This window comes from Danio rerio, chromosome 21 (assembly GCF_049306965.1).
Source record: "Danio rerio strain Tuebingen ecotype United States chromosome 21, GRCz12tu, whole genome shotgun sequence".
NCBI classification, from domain to species: Eukaryota; Metazoa; Chordata; class Actinopteri; order Cypriniformes; family Danionidae; genus Danio; species Danio rerio.
The window spans coordinates 14,832,232-14,848,101 of NC_133196.1; the positions used below are offsets into that span (position 1 = coordinate 14,832,232).

A 15,870-nucleotide genomic window follows, 5' to 3' on the forward strand; every position below is an offset into this window, starting at 1 on the left:
AAATGACCCCACTGTGACGGAACGTGGTAAATATATTGACGCAGGCCTCATTATATGGGAAATGCAATCAGTGGCTCTCAGTACAAGGCTGTCAATCAGGTTGTGAGTCATTGAAACATCCAGAGCTCAGTTTATACCAAATGATATGCAAAAACTTGATATAAAAATAAATCTGCAGGGCTATAAGTTCAATATATAAATGTGTCGTCAATCATTTATAGACCCATTTCATTTATCTTACGTCCGATGAACATTTTACAATGTGTATTGTATGTAAAATGGATGTTTATCCTTAGTATTTTTGAAAAGTTCAGTGTATAGATGATAAAGTGATCATAATTTACATGATCTAAAAATTAAAAAGCTAAACATGTTATATTCTGCATTCCAGGCCAGTAGTTGGCGCTGACACTTTGTAAAGAAAACTTATGTGGCTGAGCACACATACCTGTTTGGTTCTGTAATCCATGTTGTTTAGCTTGTCAAGTATTCACTCTCTCTCTCTCTCTCTCACACACACACACACACACACACACACACACACACACACACACACACAACACACAACACACACAACACACAACACACACAACACACACAACACACACACACACACACACACACACACACACACACACACTAAACTCATCATACCCAGCAAGCATTTTTTGCTTTTAAAAGAGGTATAAAACACACATAAAGTGTGACGCAGGAAAAGCCATATTGTTATTATATTCATTATCGATGCCTACGTAAGTCTGTTGCTGAATGCTGGTACATTAGTTCTAGTAGTGCTTTCAGAAAATTCCTACACTGTAGAAAATGTGTTGCTTACATTGAAGTTAAACCAATTTTTCTTTACAAGTCATTTTAACTTGCATCAACTAAGCTCAAAATATTAAGTTCAAATTTGTTTAACTTAAAAAAAAACAAGTTTGGAAAAGATTTGGAAAAATGAAGCTTACAGAAGAAACCATCAAAATAATTGTCATCTACACATGTTGAATAAATGTCTAAAAATGCAATCAGTATGCATTCAGTATATTTTTAAAAAAATTAAAAAATCCTGCAGGAGTTGCCCTATGTTGTTGCAAATAATAGTACAACAAACACCAGGGGCCTCATGTACGAAGACTTGCGTGGAAATCTTACTAAAACATTGCGTACGCACAAAGCTGTAAATGTGCGTATGCAGTGTTTCATACATCTGAATTTTTTTCTGCGTACGCACAAAGCTGTAAATGTTTTAGTAAGATTTCCACGCAAGTCTTCGTACATAAAAATTCAGATGTATGAAACACTGCGTACGCCGAATCTCACGCATATTCTTTTGTACATCCGAATGAACGTGAAACTGAGCGCAACATGCGCGAGCACAAAACCCCTCCCTGCCTCCTCCCCCGTATGAATATGCTAATGACTATGCTAATGGCAAAACCCAACGAAAAAGCAATGTCAAAAGCAAGCAAAAAGAGAAACTTTGAACAGAATGTGAATTGTATGTGCTACTTTCGGAGGTAGACCGGAGAAAAGCGGTGTTATTTGCAAGTTTGTTCTCCGGAATTAACAACAAAAGAAAAAAATAGAGTGGGAGAGTTTAGCTGATGCGGTTAACACAGTTGGGTCTGAACATATCGCACTGAGTGCATTAAAAAAAAGAAATAGTGTAAAATATCTGTAAAATGTTGCAGGATTCTTAACAGTCTCAGTGGCGCAGTTCGTAAGACATGTGATCATGAATTGACACGTTCGAGCATGAACTCGGCTCGAATCCAGCGTCTGATGAACTCTTTCTTCTTTTTTTCCCCGCTACATATCAGATTTTGCCAACTATTTATCACGAGAAGGACAAGAAGGAATCATCAATAAGTTTATATCAATAACCATCATATTTTATTTGCACATTTATTGAATGGAAATATTTCTGATTCACGCATGCAAATTCATCTTCAGATAGTGTCTTTATAGCAATGTGCGTGCGGTAGATTGCTCAGATTACATTGGGAAAACAGGCGACTGCTGCAAATTGTGCTTTAATGTTTAGCTGGTCAACTGTATGGTATGGAAACCTTATATACCTGCTAGATGAACCCATCTTATACAGCTGCCATTGCAAGGCTCAGACACTTTGTAGAGAGCAATTTAACACAACTGCCTCTAGGAGTCGCCAATGGAAATAAAACAGACACGCACAAAAAAAGTGCGTACGCCAGCCAGAAAGCTGCCGTGAAGCTGCGCACATTCCCACGTTCAGTTCATTGTTAGTAAATCCAAACGTGAGCGATTCTGAGCGTGAAACCTGGCGTACGCAAAGTTTTTGTGCATACACAGCGTTGATACATGAGGCCCCAGGTTAATTCTGAATCCCTTCACAACTCATGGCTGTGTGCGGAGTCAGGCAAAAGAGTGAATGAAGTGTCAGGAGAACGTGTTGTCCATGCACATAAACAGTGTTTGCTTAGAGGAATAAAAGCTTTAACACATCTTTTAGAATCAAAGTTGTGCATTACAAGAACACAATGACCCACTGAAAATAGTTAAGTGACCCACAAGTTAAGAAACATTAGCTCATCTAAAATAAGGATGATTTCTGTCCGAGTCATGTCGGATATGGACTACAACTCCCATGATTCCACAAACTGCACCTTTGTTTGTGTTCAATAGGCTCCCCCTAGTGGTGACAACTTAATATTTTGTTCTAATAATTCTGACTTCATCTGTATATACTGTTGGGGATGTATTCATCCACTCTGGGGTGATTTTGAGTCTTAACTTGGCCGTAACTTTTTCCCTGTTTCAGCTAGTGGAATAATTTTTGGTGACGCATCTTATTTTGACATTTTGGGTAAATGCTTTAAATAAAAAATAAAAACTCAAAAATAAACTCTGGACACCCCTTTGTTATGTTAGGGATGAATTCATGCACTAAGTTAAACTGCTGTAAAAATGTGAACAAAAAAGGCATTGCTGTGGGCCTCAGGTTTTCAGATTGGAAAAGTGTGTTTGGTGTGATCGGCCCCTCAGTGTGTTTTCTCCTTTGAATAATTTTTTTTAATTTTTTTTTTAGATTTGTTACTCAATATTTACAGACCAAAATATTACTGATTGATTAGGAATGCCTTAAACTGGTGCATTAAAGCAAAAACTGTAGACTATACATGACTTTTTGAATGCATTACTCCCCAAGTTTACCTTGAATGTTCTGCATGCATGATAGGTCAGTAGCTTTTATTCACTTATTTTTCCCCTCTTCCCTAAGCTGATATCATCACTAGAAGAAACATGCACAACTTCCACACAAAAGACATTCTTGTGCATTTTTCATTAAGTGGGTCTATATACAGAGTTATATATACAAGTCAAAGTCATAAGCCCTCCTGTGAATTTTCTCTTTTTTTTATATTTCCCAAATGATGTTTAACAAAGCAAAGAATTGTTCACAGTATTTCCTATAATATTTTTTTTCTTCTGGAGAAAGTCTTATTTGTTTTATTTTGCTATAATAAAAGCAGTTTTAAATCATTTTAAGGTCAATATTTTTTCCCCCCTTAAGCAATATTTTTTAGATAGACTACAGAACATTGTTATACAAAGATTTGCCTAATAACCCTAACTTAACCTAGTAAAGCCTTTAAATGTCACTTTAAGTTGAATAGTGTCTTGAAAAATGTCTAGTGAAATATTATTTACTGTCATCATGGCAAAGATAAAATAAATCAGTTATTAAAAATGAGTTATTAAAACTATTATGAATAGAAATGTGTTGAAAAAAAAACTTAAACTGAAATTGGGGGAAATAATTCAGGAGGGCTAATAATTCTGACTTGAACTGTACAAAGAATCAGAGCATATACTCGCAGGTCAGCCCGTGACAAGCACTGCGCAAATCAAAGTATAAGTTGCTCAGAGGTAAAGAACGTGGGGTTTTAGGAGTCAGCAAATTTATTTGGTTCACTCTGGTCAGCATGTTTCCGGCAGAAAGAGTAATGGCCTTCTGTTACACACTATCTATATACATAGAAAGGTGAACCATCTGAAATTGCACAACCTGATTCAGAGTGGAGTTCATACACTAAATTGAAAGTGTCAGTATTCTGTTGATTCAGCCATGCTTGCTAATGTAGATAGTGTCTTACACTGTCTGTGAAACAATGCTGTAAAGAGCTTTCAGAAAAAAATTGGGTGGTTCTTGGAAATGGCACATCAGACTATGCTTTAATGGCAAGAAATGGCAACAAAGCTGTTTTTTTAGGGTCCATATGGGTGTTGAACCCAGCGGTACACGATCATGGAGTCAGCAAGCAAGAGTTGCTGATCTCAGAAGAGGTTTGTATCCAGACACCATATTTAATTGTTTTCTCAGAGACCAGGTGCAGAAACACACCACAAGAAGGATTATCATCAGCTCTCCACAAACGCAGGTGCAAGAGTGTGTTTTGTTGTTTCCAGAGGTTTTCTTCCAATGTGTTCAATTCAGCTCTCTAATACAAATAAAGAAATAAGCTAAACTGGAGGAGGAAAGGGTAGCTTGTGAAACAAAACTGAAGTTGATGAGCATGTTATAGTATATCAGTATGTTGATGTACTTTCAACTGAAAGAGAAATATTGAGTAGGGGGCGGGGTTTATTTTTGCATATCATTACTTCATAGTAAATTAATGATAAAAGGAATGTGGCTAAGATAGCAGCTGAAGCATCAGACGTCATTGTCACTCCAACCGCAGAAGCCAGACTTGAATCAAAGATTACCAAAACAAACTTTTTTCCAGTGTATTACTTGCACAGATTAATTGATCACCTAAAGAATAACAATGTGCCCTCGCAAAAAAATCATCTCACAAGTATCTTAAAAACTATTAACTCCGTGATAATGATGAGGGATTTAACCCTTAGAAATGTAATCTTTAGTAACCAAAGTTTAATCATGGTATTTTTAGGAAAAAAAAGAAGAAGAAATTGATTATAAAGATGGTAATCAACAAGTTTACTACAATGACTAATTTTTCTTATGGGTTTATACCTCAGACCAGGGATCACCAAACTTGTTCCTGGAGGTCCGGTGTCGTGCAGATTTTAGCTCCATCCCTAATCCAACACACCTGAACAAGCTAATCAAGGTCTTACTAGGCACACTTGAAACACCCTGGCAGGTGTGTTGAGGCAAGTTGGAGCTAAACTCTGCAGGGCACTGGACCTCCAGGAACGAGATTGGTGACCCCTGCCATAGACTGTAAAAGATATGGATGTAGTATCTGTGAAATCAGCCTTAGGTTTCTAAAGAACGCAAAAAAGGCTACAAGTAGGCATTGTGAACCGTCGCCGTTTTGTTCGCGCGTCATCACACCAACCTGGTGATACCAAACAAGGGCAAAGAGGCGGAGTGTGAGCTGAGCTACAAACGACTGCTAGCATTTTGCTTAGACAGGCTTTTCTTTGGGAGAAACGCTTAAATCTTTATTACATGTGACTCGTTTGTGTTCTGTGTTTGGTATTGAACTATATCAATAAAATGTTTAGGCTTTTAAAAACTGTTGTAATAGATTGTTGAGCCACTAAGCATTGTTTTTATGATGTTTTTCTACAGGAGGAAAACGCAAATTACTTCCAAACACTTCAAATATAGTCTGTGCTAACAAAATGCAAGGCTATTTATGAAATCCAGACATAAAACTGTATGACAACACTTCAGATGACTGTTGTGTAGCCTACAGCTAATCAATGTCAGATTCTGGATCTTAAATAAAACAATTCAAATGCATTTATAGAGATGGGATATAACTATATAATTTCACTCACCTGGGAAATGAAGGCCATGTGAATGGTTTGTGAGCACAATTAAGTGCACACAGCATGCCATATAAGCTGATAATTGTAAGAAACAACACCAAAAAGCAACTGACTGTGTGAAGCCACATAAAACAAAACAAAAATATGAAGTATATGCCGAGTTCAGCGGTTAATCAGCCGGAATCAGCTGAGGTGAAGTGAGGGCGATCAGTGAGACCTAACTAAATTAAGTGGCCACGCCCTTAATTATGCAGAATTAATAAAACTCAATAAAAACAAAACAGATAAGTTATAAAAACATTCACTCCCCTCACAGTTGTCATGAAGGGTAATATTAACTATATGAACCAAAACTGTTCTTTGTACCAGACTGTAAACACCTTTTTTCTGCTGTAAAGTTGGCCGTTTTAATAGTGTGTACAATATAAATCTGCTCTATCATGGAGCCAGCACTAGCAGAATTTCAATGAATTGCATCTTCAGTTACTTCCATGCTTGCTTCACGAGGAGAGCGGGAGGCTGCCGCTTGGTTTATACAGGCACGTGCACAGGTAGGACTCAACCTTTTCTGCCCTTTTATCTTTGAAGAAAATAAATAAATAACAATGACCCCATATGAATAAAAAAGTGCCCCTTCAGCCCTTGACACCCCCCACCACCCCCACTTTAAAATATGTTTTGTAAAAATAAAATAAAAATGTCAAAACATAAGTGAAATCATCTTTTGGGGCAGCAATACAATAAAATATTGAATCAAATTGCTCTAAATGCCTGATGAGGTATTTGCCATATAAGCTAGTATTGTTACAGTAAATAGACTTTAAGTAAATTGTGTAAAATATGGTAAGAAAGCCAATATATAACCATGGTTTGATTATAGCAAATGTAGAAGATTTTAGGCAGATTTATTACCATTTGAATAATCATCATTTTACTACAAAATAGGAAAAGTTATTGTAACAAATTATATAGATTTTATTTTGTTTACAGTGGTTTAACTACAATAAACATGTTTTGTTCATAAGGCGATTTTTAATAATAACATTAATATAAAATGTAAAATCTGTATTACACTTGCTCTGATGCTCCTTTTAATCTTTGACCCATGTCATAAACGTGAAACGTCAAAACTTATCATCAGTCTTATCAAGGTCTATGAGAACTCAAAGTTGGTAAATTATCACAAATATTTAATGTTTCTAAATTTTAACCTCTCCTTTTTTTAAAAAAATTGTTCACACGATAATCAAACCAAAAAAATAGGCTACAGTATTTCTCAGTGATGGGTTGCAGCTGGAAGGGCATCCACTGTGTAAAATATAGACTGGATAAGTTGGGGGTTCATTCCGCTGTGGCGACCCCAAATTATTAAAGGGACTAAGCCGAAAAGAAAATGAATGAATGAATACCGTAAAGCGTGTCATTCTGATCCTGTCCTCTAGATGGCGGTACAGTCAAACTTTCAGCCATCAGACTGACCAGAGCAGCGTTTTAGACCTACAAGACAAACATTATACAAAGGACCATCTCATCTAGGTCAGTGGATGATGGACGAGAAAACATATCTTACCAGTGCTGTCACAGCCGAAGGTTTCTCGGCATATATTGCTGTATGGATTGATGTTGTCTGCGGAGGACAGTCACTGCATCATCTTTTTCAAGGATAGTCATATATGTGCTCTCACATAACCGCGCCACTTAAACGTTCAGTCAGGTAAACTTTTATCACACTGCAGAGACCTTGGCTATCTGTCACTCCAGACTTATCTATATATAGACATAAGGTCTATTAGGCTTGCGCTAAAAGCTAGTCATTTGTATGCTATTGCAGTTGTTTATTTTAGCATCAAAATATTCATAAGGTAAAAAGCCAAACAGGCTGTAATGTTTGTCTTCATGTGGAGGTCGGTTGCCACTTTCTGAACGAGCCTAATAATTTTATAATGAGGTAATAAATGATGTTCAGTTTCTTGCACAGACTGTGTATTTTGTTTCATAAGACTCCAGGAACCTATTGCTCACTTTGAGAGTAAAAAGCACATACAAACAAACCAAAGTGACGATAAGGGTTGATTAGCATTTTATCGTGATTCACCAAGAAACACAATTAAAACGCTTAAAGAGACAGTTCACCCCAAAGTCGTCGTTTACTGACTCACCCTTTACTCGTTTCAAACCTGTTTAAGTTACTTTCTCCTGTTGAACACAAAAGAAAATATTTTGAAGAAAACCATTGACTTCCATAGTAGCCTTTATTTGGTTTTCGTACAATGGATGTCAATGGTCACAGGTTTTCAGCTTTCTTCAAAAAAAAATTCTGAAGGTGAATAAATTAAAATAACAATTTCAAATATTTTGGTGTACTATCCCTTTAATGTCCATGTGAAATCGAAATGTACAATGTTTATTTTGTTAGCGCACATTGTTATTCTTTAGGTGAACTATTAAGCTGTGCAAGTTAATCTACTGAAAAAAAGATTAACTTGGCTATCTTCAATCAAAATCTGACCATTTGCTTTTGCCTTTGTAGAGGTGGTCTGTCATTTTGAGGACTTCACCCTACTAAAAAAAAAGCCTAGGCTGCTTTTAGCTGGTTGACCACTCTGGTTTAGAGGAGTTTTGGCCATTTCCAGGCTGGAAATGGCTGGACACCAACCTGGAAATGGCCAAAACCACTCTAAAACCAGCCAACCAGCCTAGGCTGGTTTAAGCTGTTTTTTTCAGTAGGGGCAACAACAAAAGAAGTTAGATATTAAAGCATATTTTTAAAAACCGCGGTGTTTTTTTTTATAATATTCACAGCAACAACAATTGGTCAATGTAAAAAAATTTGCATATATATATATATATATATATATATATATATATATATATATATATATATATATATATTAATAAATATAAAAAATTGCTTATATGTAGTAAAGAAATCCGATTAAATGACTTGAACATTGCCTTTCTTAAACTCTGTGGACATACATAATTATTTACAAGAATTAATTAATATGGCTGTTTCTGTTTTGAAGCTCAACACTCAAGAGTCAAGCCTCATTAGAAATAATGAGTCTACCATGTGTTGGCTTACATAATAGCACCAAGCTAAATATTTAATCAGTGTTTTGATCTATGTTAAACCACAGGTGCTCGCTTATATGTGAATGAATAAAGCAATAAAGAGGGAGAGTTCACTGATCCAGACTCCTGTGGTCAGCAGTCAGGAAAGGCATCAGACCAACAGTATATGTGATAAATGTGCGGCTCTGACAGGCCATCAGTGTCTCTCCACAGCCTTGAGCTCAGCAAGGTCAGCAGATCACGACTGCTCCTGTCCGCTCGCACATCGCCTGGCCAGATGGCCTTCACAAGAGCAATTAGGTACTTTTCAAGTCACAGAGCAGATTTTGTATCATATTTGATAACTTTTTTACTTAATTTTATATAAAGTTCACTTACAAATTTCACAGATCAAGTCAGAGCTAAAAGATATACACCAATATATATTAATAAACTTTTCTAAACATATAATTTTAATAATTAATTTCTAATAACTGATTTCTTTTATCTTTGCCATGATGGCAGTACATAATATTTTACAGTATGTTGTTTGAGATACTAGTATTCAGCTTAACATGCATTTTAAAGGCTTAACTAGGTCAATTAGGTTAACTAGGCAGGTTAGGGTAATAAGGCAAATCATTGTATAACGATGGTTTGTTCTATAGACAAGTGAAAAAAATATTGTTTAAGGGGGCTAATAATTTTGACCTTAAAATGTTTTTTAAAAATTAAAAACTGCTTTTATTATAGCCGAAATAAAACAAATAAGAGTTTCTCCAGCAGAAAAAAATATTATAGGAAATACTCAGAAAAAAATGTGTTGCTCTGTTAAACATCATTTGGAAAATATATAAAAAACAGAGGGGCTAATTATTCTTCTTCAACTGTATATAAATAAGGCTGACATTTTATTTCATGCCAACTTTAAATCAAATTTGAGACTTGATTGTGCATTTGCATCTGCAAAAGGTTGCCATTAGATTTTAGATTTAGTTCTAATACCCTGGTAATGGTACTGTACCTAATAATGGCCTTAATGGGTGCCATAAGTGCAGTGATCGAAAAAAAAGGTGTTCTCTGATAGCTACATAATGTGGACTTTGGCAAGTTAAAAAAATCTCCTGAAAGAGTTTTATATACTTATTTATAACCACAGAAATTACCCCAAAAATAAAAATCTCAGTTTTGACCATTTTTGGAATGGTCATGAATATTAATGACGCTGCTCTCTTACACACATTCACAGAGAGTGTGATGTACTCTAAAATACACAAACAAAATATTACATTTGTCAAAAACTATTTTAACAAATTAGGTAAAGCAAGTTGTGTTGCAGAAGAAATACAGGCTAAATCCTCAACAAAATCCTCAATAAATTCAAAATAAACACATACTCTGCCATTTACAAGTGTTTGTTGCCTCATTACAAACATGTAGGGTTGTCATGATACTGGAATTCGATACCAATCAGTACAGAAAATGTAAAAATGTCCATTTCCTGCGAACATTTGAGCGCTGTTGAACACATTCTTAAACTGCCCTGATTTGCCATTGTGTTCATGTGCTCAACAGAAATTACTGTGATTGGCCGTGAAGGTTATCGGTTCACCGAACTCACCACGGTTTACTCAATGTAACTATACACAAGGCTCGAAATTGCACCCATTTTGGTCGCATATGCACGCAAAATTTTATCTATGCGACCTCAAAATATATTTGGAAGCATTTGTGTGAGTGCATAAAATTGTTGTGTGCGACCAGTTTTTACTGCAAAATGTTCACTATATGCACAGATTTAGGAGGCATATACGCAAAATGCATCTTTGCATTTGAAACACGAAACACAGCGCTCAGGAATGGTTTAAAACAATTGTCATGTCAACTAGCTGCAGTAAACAAAGCCTTCACGCTCTTCTTATTGGCCCACTGCTCTAGAACTGAGCGCGAATGGATTGGTTAATATCAGTTGTCAATCACTCAGTCAATGCCTTCTGGCTTGGGATAACAGGGAGAGCTACTACAGCGAAAATGTAAAGCGCTGAAAATGAGAATGAAAATAACTGACAGATTTTGTTTTAGAAACCATCTAAAGTTACAAATAATGACACATCTGATTAGTGATCATGTGGTGAATAATAATCCACCCTCTACACTTTTCGAAGAGTGGATAAAAGACTTGCATTTGCTTCAAGTCTGCTATAAAAAGTCTGTGGGATAAAATTTTCAGGTAACTGTGTTTGCCAAATCTAGCACAAGAGGTTCTTTTTAATCCTTCATTTAATCGCCAAATGCTGTCCAATATGCAAGTGGTAGCTATATGTAAACTTTAACACCACGCATACCTTCGCAAATGGGCTTGCGCTGATGTATGCATATAAAAAGGTACAGTATATGTCAAAAGCATCAGTGCAATATCAGACAGCACCCGTGAGAACAGCACAGTTATACCGTTAACAGATTCATTCATGTCAAGCAGTGCGTGCAGGGCCGGTGAGCGCTCCATGTATGCTTTGGTCACTCAGTTTTGTTATAAAAATCTATTTTCTTCTGATAACGGGATTTCGTAGAGACATATTTTCCTCACACATGCATATATATATATACATATTAGTTTGATTAGTGTTGATTTCAAATGCAATAAATCTGTTTGTATAAAACACGGTGCTTATAATTGGTAGGTGCTGTTGGCTGTTGGCCTAAATTTGGCCTAAATTTTTCAAGTTAGGAGCACCGGTGCTACCAAGCAAAAAGGTTAATTTCGAGCCCTGATACACGTTTGAAACCGTATGCCACTTTTGGGTGGCACTGAATACATTTACAATCCGTATATCCTGCATTTTGCATTCTGATGAGCAGTTAACATGGAGCAGTAAAAATGCTCTTTTTTTTAGTCTTCCCGCTTTTGCTGTTTTCAAAATAAGAGTCCCACATAAAATCCTACCTTCTAGGAATTTACATGAGAACAAGGAAACAATGGTGTTTGAGGCTCATAGTGTGTCATTTCCATGTACTGAACTCCATTATACTCTATGGCACCTTTAATTTCCCCTTATTTTAAAAGTTTTTTTGACATATCAAGTTACAGATGAAGCAAAAAGAAAGTTAAAGTACAGATGATAGGGCCAAAAAGCATGACCGAAACAACATTTTATTAAAATAAAGAAAAGCATTAGAAACACTTTGCACCCATTCGGCGCCAGCATGTTGGAATTATCTGGTATTTAAGATGCCGCGGGTCCAGCGACCGCACACAAGTTCAACCTCCAGCACAACCATTCAGTTACACAATGAAATGCACAAGACACAAATCCGCAGATGTAGATATCTCAAATGACATAATCAACACCAGATATATCTGTTATGCAAGTCATATCTACAACACATACTCATAAAAACAATGACGCCATCATTATTCATGGGAGAGTTAAAAAAAAAATCTATTCTCCTCAATGGTACACACACTTCACACGCCTCTCGAGTGGACATGTTCATTCTTATTCTTTACTCAATAACAGACCATAATGGATATGTTTGTTGTTGAATATTCATACTCTTCAATTATAAAACACAATCTCATATGATGCGAAGAGGGTTGGAGTGTAATGCTCTGCAAAGAAAACTATCCATCAAGTCTCTCATAAAGCTAATGAGCTCTGGCGCACCTGCGCTCATGCTAGTTTTCCCGCTCAAGATGATGAGCAGAAAGGGAGACAAAATGTGTGGAGATGAAAGTCTATGAAGAGATTGTGTGATATTAATGCTACTCAAGGGTGTTTTGAGTGGTTCGTGAATTGAGAAGCCGGCCTGTAACTGCGGCCACTAGAAATGAATCAACACCGGCTCGTTGAAAATATGTGCTTCAGCCTACGTGAAAACGCAACCGTTTTTAGATAAAATAAACGCTATGGGGTAATATGATGGTCCTTTTCACACTAATGATATATACATGCACATATTATCGACGAATAAATGATTATTTTCATGCAGTTCTTTGCACAACACCAAAAAAAAAAAAAAAAACATAGAACAAGTTAACAGTGTCTATGATTTGTAATCATATAACTTAAAGTCACCTATCTACCTCCATATAGACAACTTTTCTAGCATGGTCAGTTTGCTTGGGAACTTACTTTGTGCAGTTTTGCACTTATGAACCAGAGCTAGGGTTTGGGTACGGTGAAGCATGGTTCCGCAAAACAGATAAAAGCAAAGTAAAATCAAGGTTAAACATTTATGTTTGCTTTTGAAAACACTATTGGTTGGGTTTAGGTCAGTGGTTCGCTAGTCTAAAGGCTGATTTATACTTCACATAGCCCTTGTCAAGGCTGATGTCGATGTTGACGCGCACATCCCCAAAAATGTAATTACACGTCGCAGTTACACTTAGTGCAAGCTCTGTGATTGGTCGGCTTGGTAGTGGTGACAAGGGTGGGTGGTGCTAAGAGCTGTGAGCCTGTTGGAGTGTTTGTTTACAAGTGTCGAGTCTCTTGAAAGAGCTCCTGATGGAAACTTTTGTTTTGTTTTTACCTTATTATTAAAGTTGTTGAGAGTTTTAGCTACTTGTACATTAAGGTAGTGTTCAGAAAAAATGAAACACCCACGAAGAATCTCGACACAGAGGCACATAAAAGCCTGCTGCCAGCTAGCGTTGTCATTGCGCGTTGTTATTACGTGTTGTTGCATAGCAACACAAACAGCATGCAGAAGTATGAATGCAAGACTACACGCAAGGCAGTCGCCGTGGGTCATGGCGATCACTTGACTAAGATGTATGAATCAGTCTTAAGGCTAAATCTGAAATCGCATACGTCCATACCATATATTATGCTAAAATTAGTATGAGAGTTGAATTCATAGAATTTAAAAAACAGTATTCGATAAGCACCCGGATGACCTACTACTTCTGCCGAGATTCTGAAGTGCGCATGTGATGGACGATACACCATCCCATGATACACAGCGAGAGACTTCATGAATAGAAGTTGACGCAACTGACCATGACAAAATGGCTATTGTAGTACATGCAAGTTCCAGTCATACTACTCACATTTATATTGTATAGAACATACTTTTCTAACGGTCGAGTAGTAAATTCAAATGCAGTACGTAAGCGATTTTGGATTTTGGATACAGCCTAGGTGAGCTGTACTACAAGCCCCACCTTCTTACAGTACAACACATAGTACAAAAAAAAACATACCTTAAGTAACATTTTTCAGATTCCTAAAATTATACACAGTGCTCCTAGTGCATTTGCCATCTGAAATGTGCAACGAAACGTACAGGTAGCAACGTATTTTACACATCGCAAAACATAGGTTGAGACATATATTTTCAATGAGCCTTGGCTGAATGAATCCCGTTACATCGTTGACTGGAGAACCATTTAACTGCATTACTAAGCGTACAGTAGTGAATGATTATGAGTGGTTAAAATATATTCATGAAATTTAAACAAGTACCTTATATACAATGATTTTCTTTTTATTTTTTTTGTGCTCTGATAGAAAGCACCAGCTTGATTTGCTGATTGGAGTTGACCAATGCAAGATTGAGGAGTATAAATGTTGTATTGAAGAGTTCAAAGTTCAGCTAGTGGATGATCAGGTAACCTACTATAGGTAGATGCATTAAAAACAGCCTTTAAGTAGGGCTCAGAAAAGCACTGCACTGCAAAAAAAGTATTTTCTTCCTTAGTGTTGCTGTATCTTTTACGGTACAACTGTCCGAACATTCTTAAATCAAGATACATTTGCTTAAGAATCAAGATTACTTGAGAGATGAAATAATTAAGTGACTTTATGCTTTAACTCCTTCCACGTTTTGAACATAGAAAATAACATTCAACTTAACTGATTGCCAATCTGCAGCGCTTTGGTGCATAGATTTAAGCTTGGTCTCATTTTAAAGAAGACACTTGTTGGATTTTAGCTAAAGTGAAAACAACAGTACAATATGTATTCAGAGGAGTTAGACCCTTCCAAATTGACAGAGTTTATCATGATTAGATTTGGATTTAATTGCAATTTAGTGAAGTAAACTTAAACTTCCCACTATCGGGACGATGACTTATAAAGGTAAACAATGAGAAAAACAAATATCCCAGTGATGTAATAGATAAATAAACAAATAAATTTAATGAGAAGGTAAGATTACTGTTTCTTATATAAAAGGCAAATATTTTTATGCATAAAAATGCTAAATTATTTTTGTTTTTTGTAATATTTTTTCACAGATTAGTGACTGTAGCCAAAAGTTTTGAATATTACGATTTTTTATAATTTTTTTTACCAATATTGTATTATATATGTAACTACCAATATTTATCATCTAAAATCTTTAGATATACAGAAATACTGAAGAAGAAATACATTTTTTGCAGTAGGGACTTTTCCAGGAAGAATGAAAATGCTAACAGTTATTACAGACAATCTCAACCATATTGCCTAATAAAGGCTACTTAAATAGAGAATAAAACAAACGCCAACACACTGCTGTCCATAAAGTCTCATAAAAATACCTTGTATGTTTGAATAAATAAATCATTTATCTAAAAAAATTACAGCACCGCTCCTTTAATACATTTTTTACACATAATTAGTTTAGGCCCAACAACAAAGGGAATACATTAAATGGCTAAACACTGTTAAAGCTGAGGCAATCTTCTGATCATGGCTGAAACTTCTCATTTACGCCTGTCAAACAAGGTTGACAAATAATGCCAGTTTACACATATGCAGGTTCTGTTGGTTAGCTGGTTTAGAATCAATCAGTCTCTACCACCAAATCTTTGGGATTAGGGGTTCGAGTTTGTGTCATGGTTTGGAGTGGGCTGGAGTTGTTCTTGTGAGCCTTCTAGAAACCATTTCTGTTTACATCAAATAGATGCTAGATGGCATAAAGTGAAATTAGTAACACTTTATAATAAGGTTCCAATTGTTCAGTTGACATTGAGTGATTAATATTAATGACGTCTGCATCAAATTAAATGTGCAAAAGTGCATTAAATGCAAGTTACAAATAATT

The 15,870-nt window shown here is 36.0% G+C and overlaps 1 long non-coding RNA gene across 2 annotated transcripts in view; it reads left to right on the forward strand.

The window, feature by feature from the left end:
* Positions 1-7,220: 7,220 nt before the first annotated feature.
* Positions 7,221-15,870, forward strand: part of LOC141379820 (uncharacterized) — a 60,693-nt gene continuing 52,043 nt past the window's right edge. The window contains exons 1-3 of one of the 2 annotated variants that reach the window (XR_012396659.1): positions 7,268-7,501; positions 8,928-9,162; positions 14,352-14,451. This is a non-coding gene — a long non-coding RNA (uncharacterized lncRNA). Of the gene's footprint in view, positions 7,502-8,927; positions 9,163-14,351; positions 14,452-15,870 lie in introns of both variants that reach the window. The other variant, XR_012396658.1, reaches the window with a different exon arrangement.